The sequence below is a fragment of the Bubalus kerabau genome, chromosome 15, assembly GCF_029407905.1.
Source record: "Bubalus kerabau isolate K-KA32 ecotype Philippines breed swamp buffalo chromosome 15, PCC_UOA_SB_1v2, whole genome shotgun sequence".
Classification (NCBI taxonomy): domain Eukaryota; kingdom Metazoa; phylum Chordata; class Mammalia; order Artiodactyla; family Bovidae; genus Bubalus; species Bubalus kerabau.
This window is the reverse complement of record NC_073638.1, coordinates 44,015,718-44,035,202: the sequence shown is the minus strand read 5'-3', so window position 1 is coordinate 44,035,202 and position 19,485 is coordinate 44,015,718. Positions and strand designations below refer to the sequence as shown.

The window sequence follows — 19,485 nt, the reverse complement described above, 5'->3', positions numbered from 1 at the left end:
GGGAGCATCAGGGTACCTTGAAACACTAAACAAAGAATGAAAAACTAATCATGGGCTGAAACAAATTACTAAACTATTTTTTGTTAATGCAACTCAAGTTTGAGAAGGTCAGGCCTGTGGAGACAGTAGAAGGAAAAGTATTTAAACTTCTCATGTGGGGAATCAGGAAGTAAAAGCATCCTAAAGGAAAAGAGAACTTACTGGTAAAGGAAGAAGAGAGGGTCTTGGTGTGGAAAACGGAATATTATTTTCTTGTAGTAATAGAAAAATATGTACTTATTATATATGTTGGATAAATTAAAGGCCCTTTCCTCCCTTAGCTAAGGAAAAAAACTATTTGGAAATTTAGAAATATTTTCCAAAATGCTTTGATAAAAGGAAAAACAAAACTGAAATTACAGACTCTCAAGAAAACTATGAAGAGCAAAATGTTTCCTACCAAATTATGGGGAACAGTGAAAGTTATATTCAGAAGAAATTATATGGCTGCAAATGCTTTTTTTTTTTCTTAATTTTATTTTATTTTTAAACTTTACAAAATTGTATTAGTTTTGCCAAATATCGAAATGAATCTGCCACAGGTATACATGTGTTCCCCATCCTGAACCCTCCTCCCTCCTCCCTCCCCAAACAATCCCTCTGGGTCGTCCCAGTGCACCAGCCCCAAGCATCCAGTATCGTGCATCGAACCTGGACTGGCAACTCGTTTCATAATGCTTTTCTTATAAAAGAAGAAAAATGAAAAAGAAAATTAGTGTTCATATTTAGCAACTAGGAAAAGAACAAATAAATAGAAAGTAGAAAGAAAAGATGAAAAGAGTAAAGCTTCAATTAATGAAACAAATATCTCAAATAGAAAATGAATAAATCTAAAAACTGATTCTTTAACATGATTAATAAGCTAAAGAAATAAAGAAAATCAAGATATGTATATGATTCAACTTGATCATGGTGTATGATCTTTTTTATGTGTTGTTGGATTCAATCTGCTAATATTTTGCTAAGGATTTTTACATCTATAGTCTTCAAAAATACTGACCTGTAATTTTCTTTTTTACTAGTATCTTTGTCTGCTTTTAGTAGCAAGGTAATGATGGCTTCATAGAATGACTTTGGGTATGTCCCCTCCTCTTCAATCTTCTGGAAGAGTTTGAGAAAGGTATATGTTCTTCTTTCTATATTTGGTAGAATTCCCCTGTGAAAACATATAGTCCTGGACTCTTGTTTGCAGGGAGTTTTGTTTTGTTTTGTTTTTTCCCAAATTATATTTCACTTCTAGTCATTGGTCTGTTCAAATTATCTGTTTCTTCTAGATTCAGTTTTAGCAGACCATATGCTTCCAGAAACATTTCTTCTACATTGTCCACTTTGTTGGCATATAACTGTTCATAATATTTTCTTACAGTATTTTTTATTTCTGTGATATTGGCTGTAATTTCTCCTCTTTCATTTCTTATTTTATTTGGGTCCACTCTTCTTGGTGACCCTGGCCAGAGGTTTGTCTATTTCACTTTTCCTTTCAAAAAAACAGCTCTTGGTTTTATTGATTTTTTTTCTATCTTTTTAATCTTTATTTTATTTATTTACTCTCTGATCTTTCTTATTGCCTTCCTTCTGCTGACGTTTTGTTTGTTCATCTCAATAGACAAAGAAAAAGCATCTGATAAAATTAGCCATCCATTCATGATAAATATTAATACTCTAGCAAAAGTAGGTATAAAGGGAACGTATCTCAAAATAATAGGAGCCATGTCTGACAAACCCACAGCCAACATAACACTCAATAGTGAAAAGCTGAAAGCCTTCCCACTAAATTCTGTAACAAGAAAAGGATGCCCATTCTTACCATTTCTATTCAACATTGTACTGGAAGTCCTAGCCACAGCAATTAGACAAGAAATAAAAGGTATCCAAATTGGAAGAGAAGAGGTAAAATTATCCTTATATGAAGATGACATGATACTCTATCAAAAACTATTAGAACTGATAAGTGAATTCAGCAAGGTATCAGGATACAAGATTAATATACAGAAATCTGTTGCATTTCTTTATACTAACAATGAAATATCAGAAAGTATAAAAACAACCCCATTTAAAATCACACAAATACCTAAGAATAAACCTAACCAAGGAGGTGAAAGACTTATACACAGAGAACCAAAGATTGATAAAGGATATCAAAGATGATTCAAGGAAGCAGAAAGATATCCCTTGTTCTTGGATTGGAATAATTTAGTTAAAATGGCCACACTACCCAAAGCAATATACAGATTTAACGTGATCCCTATCAAATGATATTTGTCACAGAACCAGAACGAGTAATCCTAAGATGTATACAGAATGACAAAAGACTAGAATTGCTTTGGCAATTCTGATGAAATGTTTTTTCTAATGAAAAAACAAAGCTGGAGGCATAATGTTTCCAGACTGCAGATAGTACTACAACGCTACGGTAGTCAAAACAGCACAGCACTGTCACAAAAACAGATACATAGATCAATGGACCAGACTAGAGAGCCCAGGAATAAACCCCACACCTCTGGTCAATTAATATTCAACAAAGGATGCAATAATATACAAAAGAGATAAGATAGTGGTGTTGGGAAAGTTGGATAGCCACATGTAAATCAATGAAGTTAGATCACTACCTCACATCATCAGTTCAGTTCATTTCATTGCTGAGTTGTGTCCAGCTCTTTGCAACCCCACGGACTGCAGCATGCCAGGCCTCCCTGTCCATCACCAACATCTGGAGCTTGCACAAACTCATGTCCATCAAGTCAGTGATACTGTCCAACCATCTCATGCCTCACACCATACACAAAAGTAAGCTCAAATTAGCTTAAAGACGTAAATATAAGCCATGAAACCGTAAAACTCCTAGAAAAGAACATAGGTAAAACATTTTCCAACATAAATCATAGTGATGTTTTCTTAGGTCAGCACCCCAAGGTAATAGAAATAAAAGCAAAAAAAATTTTTAATGAGATCTAATCAAACTTATAAGTTTCTGCACACCAAAGGAAATCATAAACAAAATGAAAAGATAACCTATGGACTGGGAGAAAATATTTTGCAAATGATATGACCAACAAGGGCTTAATTTTTAAAATATACAAAGAGCTCATACAGCTCAATAACAATAAAAAAATGGGCACAACCTAACTAGATATTTCTCCAAAGAAGACATACAGATGATCAAAAGGCACATGAAAAGATGCCCAACATCACTAATCATTCAGTTCAGTTCAGTTGCTCAGTTGTGTCCGACTCTTTGCGACCCCATGAATTGCAGCACACCAGGCCTCCTCATCTATCACCAACTCCCGGAGTTCACTCAGACTCATGTGCATCAAGTCAGTGATGCCATTCAGCGATCTCATCCTCTGTCGTCCCCTTCTCCTCCTGCCCCCAATCCCTCCCAGCATCAGGGTCTTTTCCAATGAGTCAACTCTTCACATGAGGTGGCCAAAGTATTGGAGTTTCAGCCCCAGCATCAGTCCTTCCAATGAACACCCAGGACTGGTCTCCTTTAGAATGGACTGGTTGGATCTCCTTGCAGTCCAAGGGACTCGCAAGAGCACTGTGGTGCTCTTCTCCAGCACCACAGTTCAAAAGCATCAATTCTTCGTTGCTCAGTTTTCTTCACAGTCCAACTCTCACATCCATACATGACCACTGGAAAAACCATAGCCTTGACTAGACGGACCTTTGTTGCTAATTATTAGAGAAATGCAAATCAAAACTACAGCAAGTTATCACCTCACTCCAGTCCAAATAGCCATCATCAAAAAGTCTACAAATAACAAACGCTGGAGAGAATATAGAGAAAAGACAACCTTCTTACACTGGTACAGTCACTATGGAAAACAGTATGGAGGTGCCTTGAAAAGCTAAAAATAGAGTTGCCATATAATCCCGCAATCCCACTCCTGGGCATACATCTGGAAAACATGAAAGTTTTAATTCAAAAAGATACATACATACCAATGTTCAAAGTGGAATTATTTACAACAGTCAAGACATGGACGCACTTAAGTGTCCACCAACAGATGAACAGATAAAGAAGATGTGGTACATATATCACAATGGAATATTGCTCAGCCATAAAAAAGAATAAAGTTGCATTTGCAGCAACTTGAATGGATATAGAGATTATTATACTAAGTGAAGTAAGTCAGACAAAGACAAATATTATATGAATCACTTATATGTGGAATCTAAAAAAGTGATACAAATGAACTTATTTACAAAATAAACAGACTCACAGGCATAGGAAAAAATTATGGCTAAGGGGAAGGTGGGGAGGGATATATTGGGAGTATGAGGTTAACAGATGCATGCCACCCTATGTAAAATAGATAAACAGCAAGGACCTACTGTATAGCACAAGGAACTATATTTAATATCTAGTAATAAACTGTAATGGAAAAGAAACAGAGGGAAAAATATATATACATAAAAGATTCAGAGTATAAAAGAAATCATAAGCACAGATGAGAAAGCCATTAAAATAATTATAAAACAATAATACTTCCAATTCTACAGTAATTTTCTTAGTCACAATTATTGCATAACAAAGTACCCCAAAATCAGTGGCTTAAAGCAATAATTATTTTATTATGCTCACAAATTTTATCAGTCAGGGAAGGCTCATCTAGGCTAGAGTCTTTCATGTGACTGCCTTGATATGCCAGCTGAGTTGTCATCATCTGAAAGTTCAACTAGACTGTGTGTCCAGCATGACTTACTCAACTGGAGGGCAATAGACGCTGGTTGATAGCTAGGAGCTTACACATGGCCCCTCCCGAACAGTGGGCTCAGAGCAATCAGACTTCTTATTTGGCAGCAGACTTCTCCCAGAGACAGACCCACTGAGAACTGGATAAAAGGTGCATGACCTTTTCTGAACCAGCCTTGGAAGTTACATAGTATCACTTTGATCGTATTCTATTCGCTGAAGTAACCATTCTGCTGCTGCTGCTGCTAAGTCACTTCAGTCCTGTCAGACTCTTTGCAAGCCCATAGACGGCACCTCACCAGGTTCCCCCATCCCTGGAATTCTCCAGGCAAGAGCACTGGAGTAGGTTGCCATTTCCTTCTCCAATGCGTGAAAGTGAAAAGTGAAAGTGAAGTCGCTCAGTCCTGTCCGACTCTTAGCGGCCCCATGGACTGCAGCCTACCAGGCTCCTCTGTCCATGGGATTTTCCAGGCAAGAGTACTGGAGTGGGGTGCCATTGCCTTCTCATAATCCTACCTAGATCCAAGGGAGTGAACATAAATCCAAGCCTTAATAGAACTGTTTTAAAAATTGCAGAAATGTTTTAGAGCCACCATAGCAAAAAATCTGAACCCTAGAGGAAATCAGTAATTTCCTAGCAGAACATGAATTCCCAGTCATGACCCAAAAAGAAGTATAAAGCTTGAGTAGATCAAACACCATAGAAAGATAGGAAAAGTGATTAAAGATCAGCCATTAATTAAATGCATCGGGTAGTTTCACACTTGATCCCTATGTAACTTTGAAAGAAGTGCCATATATTTAAACTAGAGGATCTCAAACTTTAATGAGCACCAGAATCACCTTACCAACTAGCAAACATGCAGATTCCTGGATACCATCTCCAGAGATTCTGATTCAGTAAGTCTAGAGCGTGGAACAAGAAACTTCATTCCCAAAAAGCATACAGGTGGTGTTCACACCACTTGTCCATAGATGGACTTTGAATAGCAGTGATTTAAAACAGCAACTGGTTTGCTGGCCAAGTCTGGCCTGCCACTGGTTTTCATAAAGTTTTATTCGAATATAGCCACACTCGCTCATTTACATAGTGCCTATGTCTAGTTCTGTGATCCATAAAGCCTAAAAATACCTAAAATCTGGCCCTCTGCCAACAAAGTCTGCCAACCCAGTCTGCCAACCCTTGACTACACCACTATATTATTCTACTTCATTATAGTTTCCCTTTTCCAAACTTCAGAACTTTTGGTAACTCCTGTTGATACTAATGGTTAAAGTGCAAAACAAATATGACAAATAGCTTTCATCTCACAGGCACTCAGTTCACCACCTGTATCACCATGTTGAAGAGGATGTGAAACTGTCCAGGTTCAGTGAGGAAGAATGTTATGATTGATTAGAGATGTTCACCATGGGCATTTACTTGTGGAACCTGACTGCAAAATACACAAGTTTTAAGAATCTTCTCAAAACAAACAAACAAACAAAAACTGTTGGATAACTGCAACCAAACAGGGATATAATGCACACATTTTTAACTACACCATTAGCAATGTATTAGATTTTGTTCCAACTGCTGTGGAAGTTATTGCAAAAATACATAAATATTTCACATTCATAACGAAGTGAAGTAAATAGAATTCTTTTGATACTTTATCAGAGTGTAATACAGACCAAATTTATCATGTTTGTACACAAGATTTCTGAGATTGATGTCTGCTCATGAAAGAATACTAATAATGTTTCAAATGCTGTGAGCCTATATTTTATCAGTTGAAAATGTCCCCATTATTAAGACATCTTTCAAAGATCCTCTTAATATTAGGGGTGAGTTTTGCACATTAACACCATTTTCCCATGATGTTAGTTCTAAAATTGTGACTCAGAACATACCAACAGCAGAAATGACATTTTTAAATTTGCATATTTACATTATTATTTAAAAGGAAAGTATGCATTTTTTTTGGTGCTAGGCAAAAGAAAAAGTGCACAAGAAAATATATGTGTGTGCTTGTAGTTCCAGGCAGAAAAAAAATTGCAGATGAAAATTTCCAGTGTGGGCAGTAAACAGTTAAATACTAAACCCCAATAAATCAGGAAGTCAGCAGCAGGGCTGCCATGAAGCCCAAGGATGGTGGCCCGGGAAAACTGACCACATAGCAGAGGTCCTAGAGGAACAAGGCAAGGGTGGCCAGGCATACACAGACAGGATTTTTTCCTACCACTGTATTACTCCTTGCATTCACAAAGTCGGGAATGTAGGAGAAACTCAATAAACATCTGTGGAAGGAAGGGTCAGTTCAGTTCAGTTCAGTCGCTTAGTCGTGTCCGACTCTTTGCGACCCCATGAATCGCAGCACGCCAGGCCTCCCTGTCCATCACCAACTCCTGGAGTTCACTCAGACTCACGTCCATCGAGTCGGTGATGCCATCCAGCCATCTCATCCTCTGTTGTCCCCTTCTCCTCCTGCCCCCAATCCCTCCCAGCATCAGAGTCTTCTCCAATGAGTCAACTCTTCGCATGAGGTGGCCAAAGTACTGGAGTTTCAGCTTTAGCATCATTCCCTCCAAAGAAATCCCAGGGCTGATCTACTTCAGAATGGACTGGCTGGATCTCCTTGCAGTCCAAGGGACTCTCAAGAGTCTTCTCCAACACCACAGTTCAAAAGCATCAATTCTTCGGCACTCAGCTTTCTTCCCAGTCCAACTCTCACATCCATACATGACCACAGGAAAAACCATAGCCTTGACTAGACAGACCTTTGTTGGCAAAGTAATGTCTCTGCTTTTGAATATGCTATCTAGGATGGCCATAACTTTCCTTCCAAGGAGTAAGCATCTTTTAATTTCATGGCTGCAATCAGGGTAGAAAGTATGAAAAGTGAAAGCAGCGGGGGCGGGGGGAGCAGAAGTACATACAACAAAGCTGTGGCTCCATCTGAAGTATCAGGTGGTGATTACGAAGAACACTTGGGGAAGGTTCAGTTCAGTTCAGTTGCTCAGTCGTGTCTGACTCTTTGTGACCCCATGGACTGCAGCACACCAGGACTCCCTGTTCATCAACAACTCCTGGAGTTTACTCAAACTTGTGTCCGTTGAGTCGGTGATGCCATCCAACCATTTCATCCTCTGTCGTCCCCTTCTTGTCCCGCATTCAGTCTTTCCCAGCATTGGGGTCTTTTCAAATGAGTCAGTTCTTCACATCAGGTAGCCAAAGTATTGGAGTTTCAGCTTCAGCATCAGTCCTTCCAATGAATATTCAGGACTGATTTCCTTTAGGATGGACTGGTTGGATTCCCTTGCAGTCAAAAGGACTCTCAAGAGTCTTCTCCAACACCACAATTCAAAAGCATTAATTCTTTGGTGCTCAGCTTACTTTATAGTTCAACTCTCACATCCATACATGACCACTGGAAAAATCATAGCCTTGACTAGACAGACCTTTGTTGGCAAAGTAATGTCTCTGCTTTTTAATATGCTATCTAGGTTGGTCATAACTTTTCTTCCAAGGAGCAAGTGTCTTTTAATTCCATGGCTGCAGCAACAATCTGCAGTAATTTTGGAGCCCCCAAAAATAAAGTCTGTCACTGTTTCCATTGCTTCCCCATCTATTTGTCACCTATTTGGGGAAGGTAACTGGTAATAACTAAGTTTCTCAACTAAAAGTGAAGGTGGGCAGGTAATCAGCCTACAGTTGCTAAGGGTCTGATATGCAGAGACAAGGAGCAGCTCTGCAAAGGACACAACAGCTCCTGACATATTAGAAGCAAGTCTCTCTAGTTCCTGTGCACTATCTCTAAATACCACAAAGACAACTACATGCCCAGAAAGAATATGGATCCTCTGAGACTTTTTATTTATTATGTGGTCCCTCTGGCCTAAAACCCTGTATTAACACCTAGCAACAGAAAAGGAGGAAGGGCAGATGGGACTGTGATGTTGATGATATTCAGTATGCTGGGTGAAATGCACTGAAAAGCTAGATAACTCCAAATTTTATGTGAAGTTTTTAGAACTGGGAAGTCCATGTTTATAACTAAAGACTGTACATCTCCTGAAAACATATACAAAAATTTGTGTCTGAGAGTGTGTGGGCGTTCTTCTGAGAAGGGAGTCCAATACCTTTATCAGAGTGCCAAAAGGTCTACAATCTTCCATACCCCCTTTCCCCAACTTTAAGAACCACAGCTACCATGATTCACAAACTAGATCATTTGTGGGACACAACATTCTAAATTTAAATATAAAAGAAGATATGAGAGTATAACACTTGTCACAAAGGTATTATTTCTTCAAACTAGGTTCAGGTACTTGTGTGTGTGTATGCGTGTAGCAAGGTAAATTTTTTCATACTGAGGTCTGAGTCAAAATGTTTGAGAGCCACTGCTCTAGGGCATAAGAAATGGCTATACACAACTTTGTAACATTAAATCACCATCCATTGAAAACAATTAGGTGAGCTGTGGGTCCAGCGGGTATTCTGCTGTTTTGAGTGACACATGATCCACCAAAATAAAACTGCTATTATTAGATAACTGCAATCTTCAATACTCAGAAATGAACATATATCTTAGAAGGTCCTATTGATCTTAAGGAGACCAAGGACTATAAAGAGGTTGCCTTTGAAAGGACCCTGCACACTGGCTGTCTCTGGGAAAACGTGAAACACTGAATTAAGTGTTTAGGAATGAGAAAAGTGCGCACTTTTCCCTTAGACAGAATCTTCTCAGCATCTCAGAAGAATATCAGGGAAGGGGAGAGTATGTAAATCCATCCTTAAACCTGGCACAGCAATGAGTTTTAGAAAAATTATTACTTCTTTTACACAAAAGATACAGTAAATTTGCCAAGACCACTTGCGTGTAGGGGTGTCACTTTAGTCCCAATTACCAGTATCTGGTACTGTCCACTATTCTCTTCTAAGCCTCAAGACAAGAAACAAAAATGGCCCAGGCATTGGATTACTTTGTTTATGGCTTAAAATATTATAACTAAAGCAATTTATAGATTTGAGTTGTCCCAATCAATGCAAAATTTTCAAAAGTATCCTAGATTTTGCACAGCCAGACCACTACCTTCCTCAATCTGCAAAGGACTAGAAGTTATCCCTCAGACAGGTTCTGGCTTGGGGTTCAAGTATACCTGAAACCAAAAGTGAAGTACCATACTGAGATACTCCATCCCTCTTGCCCTGCTTACCCCCTATAATGCATGGAACCAGGCTTACATCAACCTGGCTGGAGACCAAAACTTCCTCACTGGAGAAACTGCCTGATATGTTAAAAGGTGCATAGGTACTGACCTAATGGGGTTCTTCCCCTAGGTTTGCTGTTGTTTGGTTACTAAATCTTTTCCAACTCTTTTGCAATTACATGGACCATTGCCCACCATGCTCCTCTGCCCATGGGATTTCCCAGGCAAGGATACTGGAGTGTGTTGCCATTTCCTTTGCCAGGGAATCTCCCCGACCCAGGGATCAAACCCGCATCTCCTGCATTCGCAGGTGGCTTCTTTACCACTGAGCCACCACAATCGCCGCATCCCGTAGTAAAAGAGCTTAGATTGTTTCCAGGTCACCTTTACTAGATGACACAGAGCTTGTGACGCAATTTTAATACCTCACTCTTAAACAGGAAAACATAGTTAGACATTTTATGAAAGTCTCAAGTGTGAAAGAGAACAAACAAGTGCGGGGAAAAGGATCTCAGAGAAAAAAGAGAGAAGGCCAGGAGCAAAATTATACCACATATATAAAAATAGCCTCTGAGAGTTAAAAGATATCATATCCATAAAATAAGAAGCCACAATAAAAGAATATTTGGAAACCAGAGGGAGTCCTGAAAAATCTAAAAAAGTTTTTTAAAAAATTAAATAAAGGAGTTAGAAGATAAATTTGGGAAATATCTTAGAAAACAGACCAAAATGACAAAAAGGTGGAAATGACAGTGAATAGATGGAAAAATTAAGGATCAGCCCAGGAGATCCAACATGTGAATAACCAGAGTTCAGGCAAAAAATATAGAAAATAAAAGAGAAGCAATTATTGAAGAAATAATACAAATAAACTTTCATAGGAGTAAAGAATTTCCAAATTGAAAGAGCCCACAGATTTCACAGCAAAATTAATGAAAAATAATCCACATTGACCATCGTGAAATTTCAGAACACCGAGAATAAAGAGAAGAAAGATCGGTAAGGTATCTTCACCATGAACAGGGGGACCGATGAACATTAATCCCACTAAAAGTGGGACCACCAGACACCATGTGCCTGATGATGTAATGCGAAGCTTATGACGTGAAACAATAGGAAATACACAACACCACTTATGAAGTATTATTATTTAATAGTTGAACTAGAACTTAGTCAAACAAATCTAACCACTAGAGAGCTTTTTATCCAAATTGTATTTTTGAGTACTAAAATTTCATTTGAATACTAAAATTTCACTTGGTTATTACTCTTTATATCTTCTATTTCCATGCTGAGATGTTCTGTCAAGGGAAATATTAAGGGTGGACTTTGTCATTTTAGCACTCATAAGGTATATTTTTATATATTACTTTGTTGTCACTAACTAAAGACAAAACGCCAATTGCAAAAATTTTCTGGAAAACCAAAATAGTTTGGGAATATAGGCAATTTCCCATTAATTTTGCAGAGTGACCCAAACAACAAGATGTGTCCTGCACTGATATCTGGTGCTCAACAAATGCTTAATGAATGAATGAATGGACACACATGTATGCACATCTCTACAGAGGCTGAAAGAGAAGCATAGTGCCTACTCCTTTTAAAAGGTCCTAAAGAGGGGAGAAATCTAAAGCTTTACTTTCCTAGCAGAAGAGCCTCTAAAAGTCAGGGTCAGGAACTGCTTCAGGAGATAAATATAGAACAATGAACCACTACTGTCTGGCCAATTAACCATTCTCACAAGAGTAAAAGTATATAAAAGCTAAGAGGAATGTTTCCAAATATACCCCTGATATAAACTGGTATGATTAAGTTTGAGTTGTCCAGAATCTGTTCTCCCTTTGATGTTCAGCCATATCCAAGAAGTGTCAGGTCTAGCCAGAAGATTTCACTCCTGAATGATATGGTGAGTTCACAGAAAAGGCATTCTTATACTGTATATCAAGGTCAATCCTCCAGGGGCTTGATGACAATCTCTGGACACTGTGCTGCATCTCACAAGTTGTTCTTTAAGTGGAGGCAATGGATCTCTCTGTCCTGATCTGATGAGGATGTGAATAATCTTTTGGGAGACAGTGCATCAGTGAACAGGTGGGCTAAGACTGCTGACCAACAAAGTAGAGATTAAAAACTCACCTGGAGACTCACCAAACCAAACTCTCAGCAAAAATAGGTTGTGTGCTTAGTCGCTCAGTCGCATCCGACTCTGCGACCCCATGGACTGTAGCCTGGCAGGCTCCTTTGTCCATGGGGATTCTCCAGGCAAGAATACCGGAGTAGGTTGCCATTTCCTTCTCCAAAAACAGGTTACATTCTGCCAAAAGGCAAGGATATTTTCACTTTTAGCCTAAGCAATGGAGAACTCATAAAACATCAGTACTAATAAGGGCAAACTACCCTCATTTTGGATTACAACAGGACAGCAAAAGATTTAAAGAAAACTACCTGCAATTGCTTTTTTATGCTAAAGAATGCTCCCTAGCAACTCATGCAATAATTACCTGGCATTAATATAGTCATGTGATTTATCTGGCATTTAACTAACATGAATATGTGTAAAAGAACTTGGAAAGGGTACCATATCCCTTTAATAGCTAACTCATAATTTAGGTAATACACAGAGGCTAATATAAAATTTAAGCTATAAATTAATAAAGAATATTTGATAAATCATCCTTCAATGGAGCCATAAACTAAAGATTATATGATCAATTTAGGTTCTAAACAACATTTTACAATGGAAAATAGACAAAGCAATTAAGAGTCCCTAAGGAATTCAATTCCGTTTAATACCTTTAAGTTAGGAATTGGATTAAATTATTGGGTTAGTGAAAAAGTTCATTGGGTTTTTCTATAAAATGTTAAGGAAAAACCCAAATGAGCTTTTTGGCCAACCCAATATATCAATTACTTGAGAAAATGTGTACGTTTTTCAATGAGCATATATTTTAAAACCGACAATTTACTAATGAAAGAACAGAGGCTTTTCATTTAGCCTTTTCCATATAGGGTTTTTTTGGTAAATAGTTCTCAGTTTCTTGACTTGGTAGTGTAAGACAGTTTTACATTTCCTGCTTTATCTGCTGAAGCAAGATAACTCAGCAGCTAGATTTTCATTTCACCCAGAGCATAGTTTTATACAAAGTAAATTTCCTAACTTCAGAGAACGTAACAACTATTCCCAATGAGAAACTCTTTAAGCAATGCCAGGAATCAGCCCCATGTAAGAAATTCTGCTCAAGTACGGTGTGAACAACTTACTAAATAGCTTTTTTCACAAATTTCAATGTGTTAGATATGTTCATGCATATCCTTCTATCATTGTATATTCTGAAATAAAAATATATATATAATGATACACAGTCTTAAGTCAGTTGCTATTTTACTTTTCAATTGTTTCAAATGTTTCACAACTTAAGTCTGTGATATTACAAGCCCCTCCAGAAGACTTAAACAGTATTAAAATACTGCTTTCAATTTAAAGGGCAAAATATCTGGAAAATTAAGGTCACAATGTTAGAGAGTCTAATGGAGTATGGATTTCTGCTTGAAGTACTTCAACCAGAAACCTCAGCAATCTTAAATCTGTCTCTCCTGGATATAATAAGTTTTAAAGCTTTGAATGAATTTTCAGAATATGTTTCATATCTCCCATAACTTCAGAAAAGGATGCTGCAGAGAAGCAAAGAGAACAGTTTCTACAATAATGGAATTTTTATGCAGCACCAATAAGTTACAGAGCCTTTAAAACAAAAGATGAATAGGATCATTCTTAAAAGGAGGAAAAAATAACAAGCATTTAGGTTTCTTTATAAGAATTTGCTCTTAGATACAAAGTGTTTTTTAAAAGATCAAGAAATAGATTATTTTATCCCAGATGTCATAAATGCTATCGAATTACGATTAAATCAATGGTTAATATTAAAATATAAGGTATTTCTGTTATTTCTATAGCTAATATGCCTAGTGTCATATCCCATTATAAAGCCTAAATCATTTTTCCAGATAGGGCACTACTCAGGATATACTGAAAGACCAAATCACATGGAACATGTACAACATTTAAAACAGGGAAACAGTGCAAAATATAGTTCAAAAAACTTGCTTTTAGAATGTTCATTTAAAATAGTGGTTCTCAATCACTGGTGATTTCGTCTTCCAGGGAACACTTAGCAATGTATGGAGACATTTTCAAATGTCACAACCAAGGGAGTGCTACTGGCATCTAAACGTTAAAAGCCAAGGATGCTGCTGAACATCCACAATGCAAGAGAGGCCCACTACAAAGAATTATCCAACCCAAAACAACAGAAGTGCTAAGGCCGAGAAACTTTGATCTAAAGCAACACCAGGCACATAATCAGATGTGCTTGAACAATGAAGAAATACTTGTTGAATGAAAGAATGAACCTTAATAAGTAAAATCACTTCATTTGTATTTTTATAGCTTCTTATTATCTCTATCAATCTGATTGTGCCTAATATAGGCTCTATTTCTATCCTCAAGATCTTTAGCTACTCATTCATCTTATTCCCCTATGGTATCAAGTATGACCAAATGAAACCATGTATCTGTCAAGGATCTTGCCCTATGATATGGTTCCAAGGGAATCCAAAAGAAGAACACTATATTGACCATTTAATTGTCATTCAAATTAGCAAATGAAAATACCTTCAAATGCCTTCAGTTATTAAGAGCTCAAGAATATATAGTTTTTAACTATGGGAGTTAAAACACTATTACTTTATTTGGCCATATTTGTTGATAAATCAGTGTATTTCAAATTTACATGTTAAGACTAAATAACTAAAATAAATAGTCTTTAGCAAATACTAGTCATGTGAACAATGTAACAAGGAAAGGTTAAAAGGCCCACATGATCTTCTTAAATAGTAATGCACAATTTCCAGGTCAAAACAATCTTCAAGCAATTTGGGGGGACTTCCTTGGTGGTTCAGTGGTTAAGAATCTGCCTTCCAACACAGGGGACACAGGTTCAATCTCTGGTCAGGGAACTAAGGTCCCAAGTACTGTGGAGCAACTGAGCCCATGCACCACATCTACTGAGCCCACCCCACAATTAGAGAGAAGCCCGTGCAACTCAACAAGATTCCACATGCCACAACTAAGACCTGATGCAGCCAAATCAATGAAAAAATATTTTTTTAAAAAGAAAGAAAATTATTTTTAAACTCTAGGGTCCCTAATTTAATATGAAAACTGCATCCAGAGAGGAAATTAGATTTTTCTACTTTTTAAATCCAGATTTATGTCTCCTTAATCACTATCTATTTAGAGATTTCTTAAATTAACAAATACCTAGAATCATGATTGCCCCTGAAAAGAATTAAAAATATTTTATTTTTTACTTATAACTTAAAAGATTTTATTTGTTTTACTATTAATATTTATACAGTAATTTTATAAGAAAAGTAAATCACATAGTCAAAGAGAAAGAACCTCGGATAAACTCATCAATTTACAGAGAATCATATATTATTCAAGGGTTAAATTTTAAGAACAATAGCGTTAATCATAAAGATATGAAATTTCTAAATCATTTCTTTTGAAAGACTCTGCCGTTAATATAAAGGGGAACGTGAATAAAACTGAAAAAGACTGACAAAGAGATGCTTCTAGCCAAAACAGTAATGTTAAATGAATTACAAATACTAAATAAATCATAGATACTTACACATTATTCTGCAACTATACTTTGTTTTACTTGTCCTTGGAGAGAAATGTTTCTATCAGAAATCCTGCATATTTAAATATTGCCTTAGATAATGTTATTTCAATATAAAAAATAAACTAAGAATTACGTCAACTAAAGCCATGGCATGGTCCTATAGTCATAGATTGAAGAGTAATCTAAAAGCTGTTCAAATGTTTATTCAGGCAGAAATAAAGGGCACCGCTTCTCAAAGAGAAATGGGTTTTAATAAAAACTTATAAAGTTGTCCACCAGAGGTATAGGTCCAGATGAACCAATGAATAAGGAAATTCTGTGTGGGATTGTTCCAAACTCATTTGAAGTCACATGCATTTGGAAAACCCAAAACAATCAAAATAAGTACATTATCTAGACATGCTTTCAAATCTATTTCTCCCCGCTGGGTATCAACAACCGGAGAGGGCTGATTTGTTCTTTTCGTCTTTTTTACAGCTAAATGAGCATGCAAACCTTCAAAAGAGAGGTAAAAATGGAAATGACAGAACCATTTATGAATCTAAAATAATCTCTATGAATCAGTGTCAGTGAAATGGGCAAAAAGACATACAAACATCCCAAGTGAGTAGTAGCTCTGTAAGAAAATGAGAATTTAGGATGACCAACATTACAAAAGATATTTTTGTATATTAATCCCTTGATGCATTTTGTTAGAGGCCACTAACAACTTTCTATAAGCAATCTAGCAACCAACAATTAACTATTAAATCCCTTCCAAAATTTTTTTGTTTAGACCCTACCATATGCAAGAGATTATGTTAGGCACAGTGAGAGAAGCAAAGACTCATCCTTCACAAATTCTGGCCTCAAGAAGCTTACAGGTCTAGTGGGGAAGACATGACTAGAAATAACTTCAAAACAAAATAAGAAGAGTAAAAAGCTTAAAGAGCAGTAAAAATAATGTATCATAAGAAGTCAGAGGGCTTCCCAGGTGGCACTAGTGGTCAAGAACCCACCTGCCAATGGAGGAGATATAAGAGATGAGAGTTTGATCCCTGGGGTCAGGAAGATCCCCTCAGGGAGGGCATGGCAACCCACTCCAGTATTCTTGCCTGGAGAATCTCATGGACAGAGGAGCCTGGGAGGCTACAGTCCAATGGGTCACATAGAGTCAGACACGACTGAAGCAACTTAGCACGCATGCATGCAAGAAGTCAGAAGAGGATTTCACCCACGGTCCAGTAAAGACTCCACTTTCCAATGCAGGGGGTGTGGGTTCAGTCTCTGGTTGTGGAACTAAGATCCCAAATACTGGAGGGCGCAGCCAAAATAAGTAAAATAAATGAATATTTTATATCATATGAATTAATAAATGAAATACAGTCATTAAAATAAATGAATAAATAAAACGTGTTTTTTGTCTTTTTAAAAAGTGACTTTCAGCTGGGCTGATCAGAGAAGAACATTGAGATTAAGTGGGGCTATCTGTGATGGGCCTGGAAATATATATGTGATTTGGACAATCTCAGGAGGTAAACATAAGGGAATAGAAACAATACAAGTGAAGGTGGACCTATGAGAAAGCATCCATGGCTCATCTAGAAATTCTACTGGCTAACAGAGAGTACTGAAGAAAGAGAAGTAATTAAAGATGAAGTAGGACACCAAGACCAGGACCAGTGTGGGAGGGCTGAAAAGCATGGACTTTGTTGGGTAACTGGGGAGCTGGTAAAGGTTTCTGAGCAGGAAAAAGCATCATCAAAATTGTGCTTTAGAAAAATCAATCTAGCTGTAATTGAAGTAACTGAACATCAATCAAAGGCAGATGATATAGCACAGTGAATATAATGTAAGCCTGCAGGAATTCAGGAATTCATTTATAAAAATGTAATTTATACGCATCTTTTCAGTAACACAGCTCTATAAACTGTCTTGCTCATAGACTAGTACCTAATTATATAAGCATCTAAAAAGGTCATAAGTACTATAAAATGATATCACAAAACCTCTTGCCTCTGCCTGGAAATCCTTCCACCCCCTTTCCCTTCCGGTAAACTCCTTATCCTGTAGGTCTAAGTTTAAATGTCACTTCCTCAGAAAGGCCTTTTTTAACCACTTATCCAAATTGGGTCTACCTGTTTTTTTTTCCTTTCAAAAGAATATATACTTTTTCTTCACAGCATTTATCACAATTTATAATTATATATTTTGGTCAATACTTTGATTAAAATCTCTCTCTCCCACTAGATTGTGAGAGGAAGGACATTACTATTTCTGTTCATCATCACATTCTCCAGAGCCTAAAACAGTACAATACAGGGTAAGTAAAGTGAAAGTCACTCAGTCGTGTCTAACCCTTTGCAACCTCATGGACCATACAGTCCATGGAATTCTCCAGACCAAAATACTGGAGTAGGTAGCCTTTCCGTTCTCCAGGGAATCTTCCCAACCCAGGGATCAAACCCAGGTCTCCCTCATTGCAGGCAGATTCTCTACCAGCTGAGCCACAAGGGAAGCCCAAGAATACTAGAATGGGTAGCATATCCCTTTTCCAGTGGACCTTCCTGACCCAGGAATTGAACCAGGGTCTCCTGCATTGCCGGTGGATTCTTAACCAACTGAGCTATCAGGGACAACACAGGGTAGGTGCCTGATAAACATCTGGTCTGTGAAGAATGAATGAATGAAGAGGAGAAGAACAGGTTTTTAGGCCACCACTGTAATGCCCCTCTCTGCTAAATGTGCTATTGGTAAAAAATACTTTCTTCCAAAGGGAAAATTTAAAGAAATCTTAAATTTCAACTTAGAACAAGGCCCAATTCCTCTCTTCTAAAATCAGAATAAAATTTGTCTTCTAGAATCATAATAAAAGTCTATACTTCTTACACAGAAAATCTTAAATCAAATATTCCAGCCAGAATATACATTTCTACTCCTCATATTTTTATGAGAAAATTCATAAAGCAACTACTAAATAACTAGAATAAGGAATGGAATCTGAGTACAGAGTAAACATTATAAGTCAGTTGTAAATAGGTGATTATATACTTGTAGTAACTCCTTCATCTATGCATGCCATGTTAGAGCCTCAAAAAGAACTTCAGCATTCAACAGGAAACATTTTATGTTAACCTAAATCATCATTGGAGTAGAAAAAACCCTCAAAGGAGGATGACTAAATTTCTTCACAAACAATTCATTTCCACATAATAAATATATGGCTTTAAATCACATGCTATTTATACTTTTGACCTCCAGGCCACAAACATGGTACAATGTTTCATTCATATAATAATATATTCATAGGAGATTAGCAAGGAATCTTATTCAGTCATTAAAAACAACAAAATAATGTCATGTGCAGCAACATGGGTGGACCTAGGAGCTTCCCTGGTGGCTCAGTGGTAAAGAATCCACCTGCAGTGCAGGAGACACAGGTTCAATCCTTGGGTTGGGAAGATCCTCTGGAGGAGGACATGGCAACACACACCAGGATTCTTGCCTGGAGAGTCTCATGGACAGAGGAGCCTGCAGGGCTACAGTCCATAGGTCACAAGAGTCGGACACAACTGAAGTGACTTAGCACACGCGTACTGATGGACCTAGAGATTGTCACGCTGAGTGAAATAAGTCAGACAGTGAAATAAGCCAGACAGAGAAGGAGAAACAAGTCAGACAGAGAAGGAGAAATATCATATGGCATCCCTTATATGTAGAATCTAAAATAGAAATTATACAAATGAACTTATGTATAAAACAGAAATAGGCTCACAGATTCAGAGTATGAACTTATGGTTCTCAGTGGGGAAGAATGGAGGTTAAGGGATGGGGAGTTTGGGATGGACATGCACACACTGTTTAAAACGGATAACCAACAAG

At 37.4% G+C, this 19,485-nt stretch overlaps 1 protein-coding gene across 18 annotated transcripts in view; it reads right to left on the bottom strand.

The window, feature by feature from the left end:
- Positions 1-19,485, bottom strand: part of STK33 (serine/threonine kinase 33) — a 199,253-nt gene that overhangs the window by 117,066 nt on the left and 62,702 nt on the right. Inside the window, exon 1 of one of the 18 annotated variants that reach the window (XM_055548724.1) lies at positions 1,040-1,062. The exons of the other annotated variants lie outside the window; for them this stretch is intronic. The gene's annotated coding sequence lies outside the window, so the exon portion shown is untranslated. Of the gene's footprint in view, positions 1-1,039; positions 1,063-19,485 lie in introns of those variants that run through there. 18 annotated transcript variants of the gene reach the window in all.